Source organism: Halichoerus grypus, chromosome 10, assembly GCF_964656455.1.
Source record: "Halichoerus grypus chromosome 10, mHalGry1.hap1.1, whole genome shotgun sequence".
Lineage (NCBI taxonomy): Eukaryota > Metazoa > Chordata > Mammalia > Carnivora > Phocidae > Halichoerus > Halichoerus grypus.
This window is the reverse complement of record NC_135721.1, coordinates 115,858,950-115,875,508: the sequence shown is the minus strand read 5'-3', so window position 1 is coordinate 115,875,508 and position 16,559 is coordinate 115,858,950. Positions and strand designations below refer to the sequence as shown.

Genomic DNA, 16,559 nt, shown 5'->3' with positions numbered 1-16,559 from the left:
CTTCCTCTGCTTTGGGCTTGAATCTGCAGAAGTTTATCCCATATTTACATTTTTAGGAAAGGAACATCTAACGTTGAATGATTCTGGCAAATGATTCAGTGTTAATAAACAAAAAGCCAGTAACTGTCCCTTATTTGAATATTATCCCAACAGATCAAATCTCAGCTGAAATAAAATATTTTGAAGCTTTACTTTTCATTTAAAACATAAGGTGTTGTGAGTGGTCTATTAAAAATAGTTACACAGGGGCGCCTGGGTGGCTCAGTTGGTTAAGCGACTGCCTTCGGCTCAGGTCATGATCCTGGAGTCCCGGGATCGAGTCCCGCATCGGGCTCCCTGCTCGGCAGGGAGTCTGCTTCTCCCTCTCCCACTCCCCCCTCTTGTGCTCTCACTCTCTCTCTCAAATAAAAAAAAAAAAATCTTTAAAAAAAAAAAAAATTTAAAAAAAATTTAAAAAAAATAGTTACACAGTTTTGGGGTGCCTGGGTGGCTCAGTCGTTTTTTTTAAATTTTTTTATTGTTATGTTAATCCCCATACATTACATCATTAGTTTTAGATATAGTGTTCCATGATTCATTGTTTGTGCATAACACCCAGTGCTCCATGCAGAACGTGCCCTCCTCAATACCCATCACCAGGCTAACCCATCCTCCCACCCCCCTCCCCTCTAGAACCCTCAGTTTGTTTTTCAGAGTCCATCGTCTCTCATGGTTCTTCTCCCCCTCCGATTTCGCCCCCTTCATTCTTCCCCTCCTGCTACATTCTTCTTCTTCTTCTTTTTTTCTTTCTTAACATATATTACATTATTTGTTTCAGAGGTACAGATCTGAGATTCAACAGTCTTGCACAATTCACAGCGCTTACCAGAGCACATACCCTCCCCAGTCCATCACCCAGTCCCCAGTCCATCACCCAGTCACCCCATCCCTCCCACCCCACCCCCCACTCCAGCAACCCTCAGTTTGTTTCCTGAGATTAAGAATTCCTCATATCAGTGAGGTCATATGATACATGTCTTTCTCTGTTTGACTTATTTCGCTCAGCATAATACCCTCCAGTTCCATCCACGTCGTTGCAAATGGCAAGATCTCATTCCTTTTGATGGCTGCATAATATTCCATTGTATATATATACCACATCTTCTTTATCCATTCATCTGTTGATGGACATCTTGGCTCTTTCCACAGTTTGGCTATTGTGGACATTGCTGCTATAAACATCGGGGTGCACGTACCCTTTCGGGTCCCTACTTTTGTATCTTTGGGGTAAATACCCAGTAGTGCAATTGCTGGATCATATGGTAGCTCTATTTTCAACTTTTTGAGGAACCTCCATACTGTTTTCCAGAGTGGCTGCACCAGCTTGCATTCCCACCAACAGTGTAGGAGGGTTCCCCTTTCTCCGCATCCCCGCCAACATCTGTCATTTCCTGACTTGTTAATTTTAGCCATTCTGACTGGTGTGAGGTGGTATCTCATTGAGGTTTTGATTTGGATTTCCCTGATGCCGAGCGATATTGAACACTTTTTCATGTGTCTGTTGGCCATTTGGATGTCTTCTTTGGAAAAATGGCTGTTCATGTCTTCTTGGGTGGCTCAGTCGTTAAGCGTCTGCCTTTGGCTCAGGTCATGATCCCAGGGTCCTGGGATCGAGCCCCACATCGGGCTCCCTGCTCAGCGGGGAGCCTGCTTCTCCCTCTCCCATTCCCCCTGCTTGTGTTCCCTCTCTTGCTGTGTCTCTCTCTGTCAAATAAATAAATAAAATCTTTTAAAAAAATAAATAAAAATAGTTACACAGTTTTGAAACTGTGAGGCACTTTAGAAAGCATCTCTAGGTTTAAAATTCCTATACCTTTCTCCACATCACCCTTACCCTTTCCTGCCTACAGATGAGGAAATGGAGATTCAGATTCAACTTAATATTTATTTGGACATGCTGCAAGGTACATTTGTTGATTTTTCTTAAATCCTGAGAAGTAGGGATTTTTTCTTTATTTTATAGAAGAGGCAACAAAGGCTTGTAGCTCAACAGTGGAGCAGAGTCAAATCAGTGCTTTTTGAGTGCAAGTACATGGCTCTTTCCGCAGTACTATGCTGTGTTTTAATTGTTTCAAGACTAGATCATAGAGTGTTAGGAGAGACTTTGGAGATGTTCCTTTTACCCTTTCATCCCATAAATAAGCATGGATTCTGGAGTTGGGCTGCCTGGGTTCAAATCTTAACCCTGTCATTATATTAACTATGTGACCTTGGGAAATTACTTATCCTATCCATACCTCAGTTTCTTTTTTTTTTTTTTAATTTTTTATTGTTATGTTAATCCCCATACATTACATCATTAGTTTTAGATATAGTGTTCCATGATTCATTGTTTGTGCATAACACCCAGTGCTCCATGCAGAACGTGCCCTCCTCAATACCCATCACCAGGCTAACCCATCCTCCCACCCCCCTCCCCTCCAGAATCCTCAGTTTGTTTTTCAGAGTCCATCGTCTCTCATGGTTCGTCTACCCCTCCGATTTCCCCCCTTCATTCTTCCCCTCCTGCTACATTCTTCTTCTTCTTTTTTTTTTTCTTTCTTAACATATATTGCATTATTTGTTTCAGAGGTACAGATCTGAGATTCAACAGTCTTGCACAATTCACAGCGCTTACCAGAGCACATGCCCTCCCCAGTGTCCATCACTCAGTCACCCCATCCCTCCCACCCCACCCCCCACTCCAGCAACCCTCAGTTTTTTTCCTGAGATTAAGAATTCCTCATATCAGTGAGGTCATATGATACATGTCTTTCTCTGTTTGACTTATTTCGCTCAGCATAATACCCTCCAGTTCCATCCACGTCGTTGCAAATGGCCATACCTCAGTTTCTTTATCCATTTGAGATAATGGCAATATTCTTAGGTCATTCATTGGGTGGTGATTGTGAGCTTTAAATGAGTTTATATATGTAAAGTACCTAGAAAAGTGCCCAGCACATATCAAGTGCTCATAAGTATTACTAATAATTGCTATGAGGAACCTGTGCATTGTACAGGGTAAATTATTTGTAAAGATCCTATTAGAATAGCTGAGTTTAAACTAGAATCCAGATCTTTGGCTCCTAGTACTGTAGTTTATGTGTTTTTTTTAAAATTAATTAATTTTTATTTATTTATCTTTTAGAGTGTGTGCACATGCGTGTGCACATGAGCGAGGGTGGGGGTGGGGGGCAGAGGGAGAGGGAGAGAATCTCAAGCAGGTTCCATGCTCAGCATGGAGCCTGAAGTGGGGCTCGCTCTCATCACCCTGAGATCATGACCTGAGCCGAAATCAAGAGTCTGATGCTTAATCTACTGAGCCCCTGGCAAAGGTTTTTAAACAGATGCCCCTGGCAAAGTGTTTTTAAACAATTTATGTATCCAGTCCTCATTGTGGCCCTATAAAGCCTATAGGTCAAGTAGAAAGAAACCCTTGGATCCCTCAAAGTTGGTTCCTAGAATAGAGATCTCCAGTACTGTGTACATGAATGTCATTTATACAGTGGAATGTATTTCAGGTTTGTAAAATAAAGCAGGCTTTTCATTTACAAAACGGAGCTCTTCTTTTCCCCAGCCTAGTCTTTTACTTTGGCCGAGGCCTTTCTGAGGTCATTTAATACCAGAGGGGAAAACTGAACTTCAATCATAACTCTAACAGCCATTTAATCCTCCTCTTTTGTTTTGGAAATCAAATTGGCCTGCTGTGTTTTCTCACCCTAAAAATTTCAGCCCTAGGTTCTTCATCCTTTTGAGGATGATAATGATCCACACGGCTTACTATAAAGGGATTCTGTAAAGATCAGACAAGTCAGTGTTTACAAAAAGGCATTGCAAACTCTTGTTTAAATGATAACCTAATTGTAAAATGCCTGAAGTCTGCTTATTTTGTTACTTTCCTGAGAGGGAACCATGTCCCCCTTTTTGAGTCAGCCATTACTAGAGTTGTTTTGGTTCATGGATCAGGAATAGGCAGGGGTTCATCTTATCCTTAGAGAGATGAGCATGGGGAGGTTTGGTCCTGGTCCTATTTTGGAAGTTTTCTTTTTTTCTTAAAATAAATTTTATTTATTTATTTGATGGGGCTCCTGGGTGGCTCAGTCATTAAGCGTCTGCCTTTGGCTCAGGTCATGATCCCAGGGTTCTGGGATCGAGCCCCGAATAGGGCTCCCTGCTTGGCGGGAGGCCTGCTTCTCCCTCTCCCACTCCCCCTGCTTGTGTTCCCTCTCTCGCTGTGTCTCTCTCTGTCAAATAAATAAATAAAATCTTAAAAAAAAAAGATTTTATTTATTTGACAGAGAGAGAGCATGAGCGGAGAGAGGGGCAGAGGGAGAGGGAGAAGCAGACTCCCAGCTGAGCAGGGAGCCCGACACCGCACTCGATCCCAGGACCCTGGGATCATGACCGGAGCCGAAGGCAGACGCTTAACTGAATGAGCCACCCAGGCGCCCCGGAAGTTCTCTTTTCATGTACCCTGTTCTGGCAGGATTTCTACACTTCTATACATGGAGTTGGATATAATTCTTGACAGACATTTTTTTCTTTCTCTAGAGGAACCGGATTAACATTTCCCAGTGGGTTCCAGTATGCAGCCAATTGGTACCTGTGTCTTCTACACAGGGACAGTGGGGCAGGGCTCTGTCTGGTACTTTCCAGGTAAGGTTTGTTGTTCCTTTGCTTGGTATGAAAACCTTGGTGTTTATTTGCAAATGTCATATATTTATAGTTATATATAGATTAACCAAACAAATTGTGTGATGGAAGAACCTCATGAGACCACTTCTGGGTCTCTGTGGTGCCAGCTCAGGACTGATTCCCACAGTATGGTGTCTAGGGCGTTGCTTCTAAATACCCCAGCAGTGGAACTTAGCCTAGGATACCATGCTACAGTCTGATGATTTTTACGTTGGGAATGTTTCCAGATATTCGTCTCAGAGTTAACTTCAGTTTTCTTTTTGTAGCCACATTGTGCCACTTTTACTTGGGGTAAGAAATGTTTCTTCCTTTTTTTTTTTCTTTTTCTTTTTATGAACACAAAATCCAAAGGAACAATTATTTGAGGCCTTAGTTTACCACTGACCACATGATTCATTACCTTGGACCCTCCTTGAGAGTTTTTTCTCCTGATTTTTGTTAATTATACAAATAATTTAGTAATAAAGGAAATAAAAATCATCCATGACCTCAAACGTGAAAACATCTGCTGGTTTTTTTTCCAGTCCTTATGTGTGTGTGTGTGTACTAATTTTTTCCTTAGATACCTTAACAAATATCCACAGAATTTTTTTTTCTGGTGCGTTTTCACTTATTAGAGCAGACATTATTCATGTTAGATAGATTGCATAATTAAATTTTTTAATGGCTACGTGTTATTCTATTGACTTAGGCTTTGTTTGATACTAAAATTATTTCCAATATTTTTTTGCCATTATAGGCTTTAATATAGTTACCATTTTCTTGATATATAGTTTTTAAAATTTTTAATTATTTATTAAAGATAAGTTACTAGGAGGGTATACCCTGGGTCAATGAGCATGAGCAGTTTCTCTCTCCATAAGGTTGTTTTAATTTATAGTGCCACCAGCAATGTATATATAACTAGTCTTTCATTATTAACTCCTCTGAATTGGGTGTTTTAAAAAAAATTAACTGGGTAGAAAATGTTACCTTGTTTTGCTTTGTTTTTTGTTTTTTTTTAAAGATTTTACTTCTTTGACAGAGACACAGAGAGAGAGGGAACACAAACAGGGGGAGTGGGAGAGGGAGAAGCAGGCTTCCCACGGAGCAGGGAGCCCGATGTGGGGCTTGATCCCAGGACCCTGGGACCATGACTTGAGCCGAAGGCAGATACTTAACGACTGAGCCACCCAGGTGCTCCCCCCCACCTTGTTTTGCTTTGTATTTCTCTGTTTATCTGTCAGGGCTAAACATTTTTCTATGTTTATCAGTCATATTCTAGTTTGTAAAAATCATAAGCTTGTATCATTTCTCCATTTATCTATGGGAATTTATTTTTCTTACTAATTTATATGAATTCCTTCTGTAGCCACTAACTTCTTTTTCATATTTGATGCAATTAAAAATATTTTTGATATAAAATTGTGTTACATAATTTATGTAAATATACTATACCAAAATGATTTAAAATAGTGTAATTCCCTCTAAGTAGTATGTAAGCCTTGCCCTTCTTTTTTTTTTTTTTAAGATTTTATTTATTTATTTGAGACAGAGCAAAAGTGAGAGAGATCACAGAGGGAGAGGGAGAAGCAGACTCCCCACTGAGCAGAGAGCCAGATGTGGGACTCGATCCCAGGACCCCGGGATCATGACCTGAGCTGAAGGCAGACGCTTAACCGACTGAGTCACCCAGGCGCCTCAAGCCGTGCCCTTCTGAGGACGTTTTGTTTGTGCCTGTACTTCCTAGGCTTCTCACTCACCCTGGCCCAGAGTAGGCACTAAATATATGTTGAATGAGTAAAGAATATGTCTGTACAGAGGAGGCATTCTACTTTGTGTAGTCATGCAGCTATTTCTTTTCAGAGTTGGGGTGTGTTTTATGCATTTATGCATTGGAAACTTTTAATGGAATTTATCATAGAGTTCTAAGTCATTTGTTTTTGTGCATACATAGGTGGTGGAGGGGGAAACTCATCATGTGACTCAGACTTGTGCCTTGTTCTGTGAATCAATAAACATTTCTTGAGTACCTAATATGTACCAGGTACCATATTAGGTTCTGGGACAGCATTAAAGCAAATCATCCATGTAAATAACTTAGGGTGGCTTATCTCATGCTGACAAGATGTAATTTTAGCCAATGTAAATAAACTGGACATTTTGTCGTATTGACAAAATGTGCCTCATTGACACATTTTCCCACTTTGGGGACCCCTGGTTGGAACTCTGGTTTTCCTCAGGTACATGTCTGACAGGGAGACAGATTTAGCTCAGAATGGAGAAGAACTTTGTGTTAATTAGAATTGTGGGGTCATGGAATGTGTGGCCTGCATTTTTTTTTTTTTTTAAGATTTTATTTATTCATTTGAGACACAGAGATACAGAGAGAGAGAGAGCATGAGCAGGGAGAGAGGCAGAGGGAGAGGGAGAAGCAGGCTCCCCACTGAGCCAGGAGCCCGACGTGGGGCTTGATCCCAGGACCCTGGAATCATGGCCTGAGCCGAAGGCAGACGCTTAATCATCTGAGCCACCCAGGCGCCCCTGCATTTTGACATAGTAAATTTCCTGTTACTGGAAGTATTCAGGCAATGATTGAAAGACTATATGTTAAGGGCATGACATAAAAGAATTCTTCATTGGTTGAGTGATAGTATCAGATGATCTCCAAAGTAATGTCCAATGCTATAATCCTGTTACCATTTTCAAAAAGCTAGGGACATTGTATTCTCATCTCTGTCTTTCCTAAATAACCTTTTGAAGTTCTGTCATACTTTGATGAGTCTACTTTAAAAACATTTTTTTTAGGGGCACCTGGGTGGCTCAGTAGGTTAAGAGTCTGCCTTTGGCTCAGGTCGTGATCCTGGGGTCCTGGGATTGAGCCCCGTGTCGGGCTCCCTGCTGAGCAGGGAGCCTGCTTCTTTGTCTCCCTCTGCCTCTGCCCCCCACTATGTTCTCACTCATTCTGCTCTCTCTCAAATAAATAAATAAATAAATCTTAAAAAAAAAAAAAACGAAACAGGGCGCCTGGGTGGCTCAGTCGGTTAAGCGTCTGCCTTTGGCTCAGGTCATGATCCCAGAGTCCTGGGATCGAGCCCTACGTCGGGCTCCCTGCTCAGTGGGGAGCCTGCTTCTCCCCTGCCTGCTGCTGCCCCTGCTTGTGCTCTCTCCCTCTCTCCCACTCTGTCTGTGTCAAATAAATAAAAAATCTTAAAAAAAAACCCCAAACAATAAAAACTCTTTTAAATTTTGAAATAAATTATACTTACAGAAAAATTGTAAAAACAGTAGGGTTCCCATATACCTTTCGCCCAGTTTTCTCTAATGGTAATATCTTCTATAGCCATAGTGCAATTATTGAAACTAGGAAATTAACACTGATATAATACTATTAACTAATCCATGTAACTTAGTCCAATTTTACCAGTCTTTTTTCCACTAATGTCCTTTTTTTGGTTCTTCAATTTGAGTTTGTTTAATATTTTCTTATAATTAGGTTATGCAGTTTTGGCTAAAGTGATGTTCCCTTCTCAGTGCATAATTACAGGGGATGTATGATGCCAATATGTATTGTTACTGGTGATGTTAACTTTGATTACTTGATTATTAAATTGGTGTCTGTCAGGTTTCCCTACTATAAACTTACTATTTTCCCCTTTGTAATTAATAAGTACCTTGTGAGAAGATACTTAGAATCTATGCAGATATCCTGTTTCTCAGCATACTTCTGCTCACTACTTTTAACACCCACCAGTGGTTCTTTTTTTAAGATATATAATATTAATTAATTAATTATTTTAAAAGTAGGGGCGCCTAGGTGGCTCAGTTGTTAGCACCCCTACTTTTAAAATAATAAATAAATAAATAAATAAATAAATAAATAAATAAATAAAAGTTGTATTAATAAAAGTATTAATAAATAAATAAAAGTTGTAGTTAGAAAAAACACATAGCATTAAATTTACTATGTTAACCATTTTTATGTATATAGTTTAGTAGTGTAAAGTATATTCACATTGTTTTTATTTTTTTAAAAGATTTTATTTATTTATTTGATAGAGAGAGACACAGAGAGAGAGGGAACACAAGCAGGGGGAGTGGGAGAGGGAGAAGCAGGCTTCCCGCTGGAGCGGGGAGCCCGATGCTGGGCTCAATCCCAGGAACCTGGGACCATGACCCGAGCCGAAGACAGGTGCTTAACGACTGAGCCACCCAGGCGCCCCGTATATTCACATTGTTGTACAATAGATCTCTAGAACTTTTTCATCTTGCTAAAATGAAATTCTATACCCATTAAACACTAATTCACCCCACCCCACCTCTGGCAACCACATTTCTACTTTCTGTTTCTATGATTTAGACTATTTTGGATACTACATATGAGTGGAATCATATAGTATTTGTCCCTTTGTGACTTATGTTGCTTAGCATAATGTCCTTAAGGTTCATCCATATTGTAGCATGTGACAGGATTTCACTTTTTAAAGGCTGTGTAATTTTCCATTGTATGTATATACCACATTTGCTTTATCCATTTTGATGGACATTTGGGTTGCTTCCACATCTTGGCTATTGTGAATAATGTTGCAGTGATATAGTGTGCAAATATCTCTTCAAGGTCTTGCTTTAAATTCTTTTGGATGTATACCCAGAAGTGAGATTACTGCATTATGTGGTAATTCTATTGATGGTTCTTGACTGCAATAATCATTACTGTGGTGTTTGTATAATGATGATTTTCTATTTCCATCATGACTATTATATTTATGCTTGGAATTCTACTGTTAGGAAGAGTTGTTACTTCTCCATTTATTTATTCAATTATTTATATCAGTATGAGCTCATGGATATTTATTTCCCTCTATGAGTTGTAATTCATCTTGCATATTATTAATTTTGTTGATCAAATTGTCCCAGGTTTGGCTCTTAGGAACTCCTTCAAGTTCCTTTCTACATGCTTTCATCATTTTTGAACATTCTTTGTTTCCTAGCACCACAAGATGTTTCAAGTTCATGTTGTATTTTCTTTCCTTTAGCCCTAGATTCAGCAATTTCTTTAAGGAGCCCTGGTTCCTTTAACTGGAGAATGGTATTTGGTGTGTTTAGAAATTAAGATATTTGTGTTCAGTGTGCAGACCATATGTCATTGACCTCTACTTAAGTTTTTGAAAGCAGCTTGATATAGGGGAAAGAAGATAGCTCTGAATATATGTTTAATCCCTCAGTGAACTTTTCTTCTTTGGGCCTTAGTGTCCTCATTTCTTTTTTTTTTTTTTTTTTTAAGATTTTATTTATTTATTTGACGGAGAGAGACACAGCGAGAGAGGGAATGCAAGCAGGGGGAGTGGGAGAGGGAGGAGCAGGGAGCCCGATGTGGGGCTCGATCCCAGGACCCTGGGATCACGACCTGAGTCGAAGGCAGACGCTTAATGACTGAGCCACCCAGGCGCCCCTAGTGTCCTCATTTCTAAAATGGGAGAAAATAGTATCAACTTTGTAGAGTTGTTGTGAGATAATTTAAGTAAAATGTCAAGCATATAGGTGCAGGGTATATAGGAGATCTTCAGTAAATTGTAATTGCTGTTTTTTTTGCTGTCTGTATGTTCATGCTACTTGGGTAAGTTTTATCCTCACTGTATAAATTGAAACTTAAAAAAAAAAAAATTGTCCTAAAACTACCTCAAGTTGCAAGCTTTCCCTGGGTCTTAGTTTCCTCATCTGTGAAATGAAAAGGTTGGACTTAGATCTATGAGATTTTTTCCAGCTCAACTGTTGTTATTCTGAGTTACTCCTTAGTTCTTCAGTTGCTTTTTCTCCAAGCTCAACAGCCTCAATTCATTTTAACCTTTCCACTAGGACTTTTTATTCATCTCTTTGATCATTCCTGTGGTTCTTTTCTGGACCTTCTCCAGATTATCCTTCTATTTAAAAAAACAAACAAGCAAACACAACAACAACAACAACAAAAACCATTGGAAAAAAATCCACCTAAGTTTTATTGAGTGCTGACTCCATGCCCAGAATGATATTGAGCAATGGATGGAAGATAAAAGAAGTATAAGATAGACTGTGCCCTGGGAGAGCTTATAGTTTTGCTAAAAGGATCAATTAGGTACACTGTGATATTCCCGAATTGCTGGAGTCCTTCCTTCCTTCCTTCCTTTTCTTCCTTTTTTCTTTTTTCCTTTCTCTTCCCTTCCCCACCCCGCCCCTCCCTTCCCTTCCTCCCTCTTTCTTTCTTTCAGATCAGGGAGGTCTCTTTACTTTCAGAGCCTTTCTGAAAGCAAAAGAAAAAAATAAGGGTCAAATCTTATATTTATTTTAATGAGGGGCTGCCTGCAAAAGAGCTTATCATTGGAGTTGTCTGGAATAGGTCTTTGCATTTATGTTATGCCTTATAGCTTGCTTATTTTTTCATGTACACTGTTTTATTTGGTTCTCAAAACAAATTTATGACAAGCAGAGCTGGTTGTTCTGCTTCTGTGCTTTTCTATTCTACTGTGCTTCCTCCACTTTGACTTCTTACCTTCTCTATTCTGCCCACTTCTTAAGGCTTCTTTGTGAAATCTTTTTGGATGACTATGCAATTCTTTTCCCCTCCAAATTTCTATAGCTTACACTGTTTATTACACACCTTTAAGCATTTTTGTACATTTTATTGAAGTATAATAAAAATATAGATAAGGCATAAATCGTAAGTGTACAGGTCAATGAATCATTACAAAGTGAACTAACCAGCACCCAGATCAAGAAATAGAACCCAGGAAGCTCCTTGAGCCCCCAATCACTACCCATAGCCAAGGTTAACCGCAGTCTTCACTTTGAATATCATAAAATAGTTTTGCCTTTTAAACATACAGTATGTACTCTGTATGTACAGTATGTCTGCTTCATCAGTATTGCTTTGTGTAGTAATAGTTTATTCATTATTATTGTTGTGTAGCATTTTATTATATAAATATACCATGACTCATTTACGTATCTATTGATGGGATTTATATTGTTTCCAATTTGAGCTGTTAATAATAGTGCTGCTATGAACATTCTTTTTTTTTTTTTTTTTGCTATGAACATTCTTAAAAATGGTTTTTGGTAAACATATGTACACTTTTCTGTTGGTGTATATACTTAGAAGTGGAATTGCTGAGTTTTATAGAATGTGCATACATTCAGCTTATGTAGATACCGCCAAGTAATTTTCCGAAGTGATTGTACCATTTTACACTCCCACCAGCAATGTATGAGAGTTCTGGTTGCTCTGCCTCTTCGCTAACACTTCTGTGTATGTGTGTGTGTGGGGGGGTACATGATCTTTAACCATTTTATTTATTTTTATTTTTTTAAGATTTATTTATGAGCGAGCGAGAGAGAGAGAGCATAAACAAGGGGAGGGGCAGAGGGAGAGGGAGAGAGAGAATCTCCAGCAGACTCCCACTGAATGCCGAGTCCCGATGCGGGGCTTGATCCCATGACTCTGAGATCATGACGTGAGCTGATCAAGAGTTGGATGTTTAACTGACTGAGCCACCCAGGCACCCCTTTAACCATTTTAAAATGTGATATTTGGTTCCGGTTCTTGTGTAGTGAGTCTTCTTTCTGTTCTCCGTAAGACTATGAGCTGCTTGAGGATAGGAATTGTTTGTATCCTAAAACCTCACGCAAAGGCTTGCATATTGTGGGCGTTTAATAAAGTTTGGGTGAATGAAGCATGTATACATAGCGTGTATATAATTAAGGACAGAGGAAATAATAAGAAATAACCATATAAGTGGTTGGGTTTGTTCATTCAACAAATATTTGAGTGTTTCCCATATCTAACACACTGTATTTGATTCTGGTAATATGCCTGGTTTCTACCCTCATGGTTCTTTTTGGTAGTGGTGATAGAAAATAAGCAAGTTTCATAAATATATAATTGTACATTATAATGAGTACCATGAATGAAATGAACAGGCTACTGCTGTGATAGAGAATAATGGGATGATAAGAAACTGTTTTAGATAAAATGGTCAGAGAAGGCCTCTTTGAAAAAGTGACATTTGAGTATTTCAGGGTATTTTTTTTTCTTTTACAAAAAGTTGTTTATTGGTATCTTTTCATTTTAAAGAAAGGAAAAATTGATGTCTTTAAAGGTCAAGGGAATCTTTTTTGGGGGGCAAGAACAACAAATAGTAAATGTGTATATTTATAGATATGTGTAGGTATGGGGAAACTAGGTGGTGTTCTTGGTACTATATACCTAGTTACTTCAGTATTTCAAAGAGTGTTAAATGTTAACTCATGAATAATGGTAGGACAGAAATATAGCAGTTGGTGAGACAATCACACAGGAATCCATTGGTTACTCCTGGAGCTATGGGAGAAGAGAAGGATCATGTAATCTAGTAAAAGAGAATTTGTGCCAAAGCACAGCTAGTTGAAATTGTTGCTGGTTGTTCTTTGAACCTGTTTGAGTGCTTTGTGTTCTAGATAAACCATTATATTGATGTATGTAGTGTAATGGGAGGTGTTCTGTGTTTAGTCTGTTTTACAAAGCCTCCTTAATACCTATGAATTAAAGTGTAAGTGTCCTTGGGACTGACAAGGAAAATCCTAACTAATTTTTTAATATCCTTATTTGGAAAGAAAAGTACATGGTAACTCTAAATTAGAAATTCTGTTTTTCCCTCATTAGGATTAAAGAAAAAAATCATTTTCATTTCATGTTTTCCCTCTCTTCTTGGAATAAACCAGAATTGAAGGGGTAACCCTCCTTCTGCTCCCTCACCCCTTTTTAGTAAAGGTAATAGAACATTACTGAGAATTTGGAAACTATTCCTAAATTCATCCATAATTCTACTACCTTAACAAAATAACTCTTTAATTTCTGTATGTTTCTAGAGATGCCCATATGCATTCATGTTTTTACCTATAATTTTATACATTTAAGTGTTTTCATGTTGCCAGAATAATGAGCTTTAATGTAAACTATGGACTTTGGGTGATAATGATGTGTCAGGGTAGGTTCATCTATTGTAAGAAATGTCCTGTTCTGCTGGGGAATGTTGATATTGGAGGATGTGAGTGTATGAAGAAGGGGTTTATGGGAGTTCTCTGTACTTCCTGCTCAGCATTGCTGTGAACATAAAATGGTTTTAAAAAATAAAGTGTATTAAAAAAATCTCAATGACTATCTGATTTTCCATTGAGTGACTTTACTGTAATTTAACCATCTTATTGGACTCCCTTCCCCCCCTCCCCAGTTTTCACTCTTGTGAATAATGCTACAGTGAGGCTCTCTTACATGAAATTTTTTCCCTTGGGAATTTATTTTCAAAACTATGTTTATTGGTCTTGATTTTAATACCAACCTAATAGTGTTATGGTGAGTATTAAAGAAGGCAATATATGTAAGGCACTTAGCATAGTACGTGGCACATGAAAATTGTAAATAATGGCTGTTTTATTACCAAAGTACATTCAAGTGCAATGGGAACATAAAAGGAAGGCAATTCTGATCTGAACAACAATGATGTTGGTGATTATGGTGAGGATGGAAGCTTCTGTTTATTGAGTATTTTGTGAAAGGTACTTTACATGTGTTATCTTCTTCAGTCCTCCCTACAACTGAGGTTCGGTAAGTTGCTCATGGCCACCCAGCTTATATGTGGCAGAAGCAGGCTTTAAACTTAAAATTGACTGTTAAGAGTCTTTTTTTTCCTCCCTTATACCACACTGCTGCCAATGTTTAGGTAGGTCTTTATTGCAATTCTAGTTCTTAGAGTTGACTCAGATTTATTTAGTTCCAGGTTTCCAGGACCGAATCCTTTTATTTATTCAGGTATCCAACAGATGTTTATTGAGTACCTACTGCATACCAGACACAATTTTAGGTGCCCATCTTGGATTCTTTTAGTGATCAGATCACCAGGAACTAGGTTAAGCAAAGCTGGAAAGATTCTATAGTGTTTACTTTGAAGCAGCTCTACTCAGAGTAATGCTCTCTGTTGCTTACATCTGTTTTTTTTTAATCCCCCAGTGGCCTCAGATGAGCCAGTCCCTAGAATGTGGTGGATCAGAACAGATTCCTGGGATAGATGTTCAGTGGGGGAGGAAGTATCACACCACAAATAAGGTGAGAATTATTAGTGTTTTCTACATTATAGACTGCTTTCACACAGGTGTTCTTATTTGAACCTCAGCAAAATTGTTAGCTGGATGAAGCAAGGAATTTTTTTTTTTTTAAAGATTTTATTTATTTATTTGAGAGAGAGAGAAAGAGAGAGAGAGAACACATGAGAGGGGATAGGGTCAGAGGGCGAAGCAGACTCCCTGCCGAGCAGGGAGCCCGATGCGGGACTCGATTCAGGGACTCCAGGATCATGACCTGAGCCGAAGGCAGTCGCTTAACCAACTGAGCCACCCAGGGGCCCCGAAGCAAGGAATTTTATTGAATGCAGAAGGTGAGGTTCATGGAAGTGAAGTGACTTGCCCGAGGTCACAAGGATAGGAATTGTTTGTATCCATTTTTTTTTTTTAGATTTTATTTATTTATTTATTTGACAGAGAGAGACTCAGCGAGAGAGGGGACACAAGCAGGGGGAGTTGGAGAGGGAGAAGCAGGCCTCCCACGGAGCAGGGAGCCTGATGCGGGGCCCGATCCCAGGACGCTGGGATCATGACCTGAGCCGAAGGCAGACGCCTAACGACTGAGCCACCCAGGTGCCCCGAATTGTTTGTATCCTAAAACCTCAACTGAATATTTGAACCTAAAGCTTCTGATCCTGTGTCCTGTATTTCTTCTGTTGTACTGCCTTGCTTGGAAAACACTTTAGAGAAAAAAGTTGTTACGGATTTTTTATATGTTAAAAGTAATGTAAAGATTTTTATATGTTAAAACATATGTGTTTAAAGTAATTAACTTTTGGAGAATTTCTTATTGATTATATAGCCTGCCTTCATTTGGAGAGGCTTAGCGTTAGAATAGGTTTTTCTTGGAGTTTATTTGCAAGTTTATGTGTTATAATAAAAAATACAAGTTTAGGAACATTTATTCAGTGCTTGCTTTGGTTGATTATGATTTTGAATGACTTTTGACTGCTTTCAGACAGGAGTTTTCTTTCCTTTTCCTGTTATGTTAAAAACACAGAGCATTCCTCTTCTCAGAATTCTTCTTTGAGAGATGCGGGTCAAGATTTCCTTTTAAAAGTACTCTTTTCCATAGAACTTTTATTCTGATAGCTCAAATCTGTCATTTCCTCAACATGGGTTCATAGGCATATAGGCAGTGAGGTGGCTCTGAAATTTGAAGGATACCTATTAGAGTTCCAGATGTATTTGCACTGAGTGATAAGATGCCCAGAAAAATGAGAATTAAAAATTCTAGGTGAAAAAAAAAATCTAAGCAATAAAAAATACCCTTAGATCTAATAAGAAACAAAAGCATTCTTTTTTAAAAAATTCTTTTGTGGGGTGCTCGGTGGCGCAGTTGGTTACGCATCCGGCTCTTCGTTCTGGCTCAGGTAGTGATCCTCAGGGTGGTGAGATAGAGCCCCACGTCAGGCTCCATGCTCAGCGAGGAGTCTGCTTAAGACTTTCTCTCTGGGGGCACCTGGGTGGCTCAGTTGGTTAAGCATCTGGCTTCAGCTCAGGTCATAATTACAGGGTTCTGGGATCGAGCCCCTTGTGGGGCTCCCTGCTCAATGGGGAGTCTGCTTCTCCCTCTACCTCTGCCCCTCCCCCTGCTCGTGCTCTTTCTCTCCAAAAAAAAAGACTTTTTCTCCCTCTGCCCCCCCAAATAAATAAATAAATCTTTTCATTTTTATTTTAAAGATTTTATTTATTTATTTATTTGACAGAGAAAGAAGCAGAGGGAGAAGCAGGCAGAG

At 39.0% G+C, this 16,559-nt stretch overlaps 1 protein-coding gene across 1 annotated transcript in view; it reads left to right on the top strand.

Annotated features, from left to right (window-relative positions):
- The window catches only part of UQCC1 (ubiquinol-cytochrome c reductase complex assembly factor 1), a 91,448-nt gene that overhangs the window by 9,886 nt on the left and 65,003 nt on the right, over positions 1 to 16,559 (top strand). The window contains exons 2-3 of the mRNA XM_078057135.1: positions 4,570 to 4,674; positions 14,711 to 14,806. The gene's annotated coding sequence lies outside the window, so the exon portion shown is untranslated. The remainder of the gene's footprint in view (positions 1 to 4,569; positions 4,675 to 14,710; positions 14,807 to 16,559) is intronic.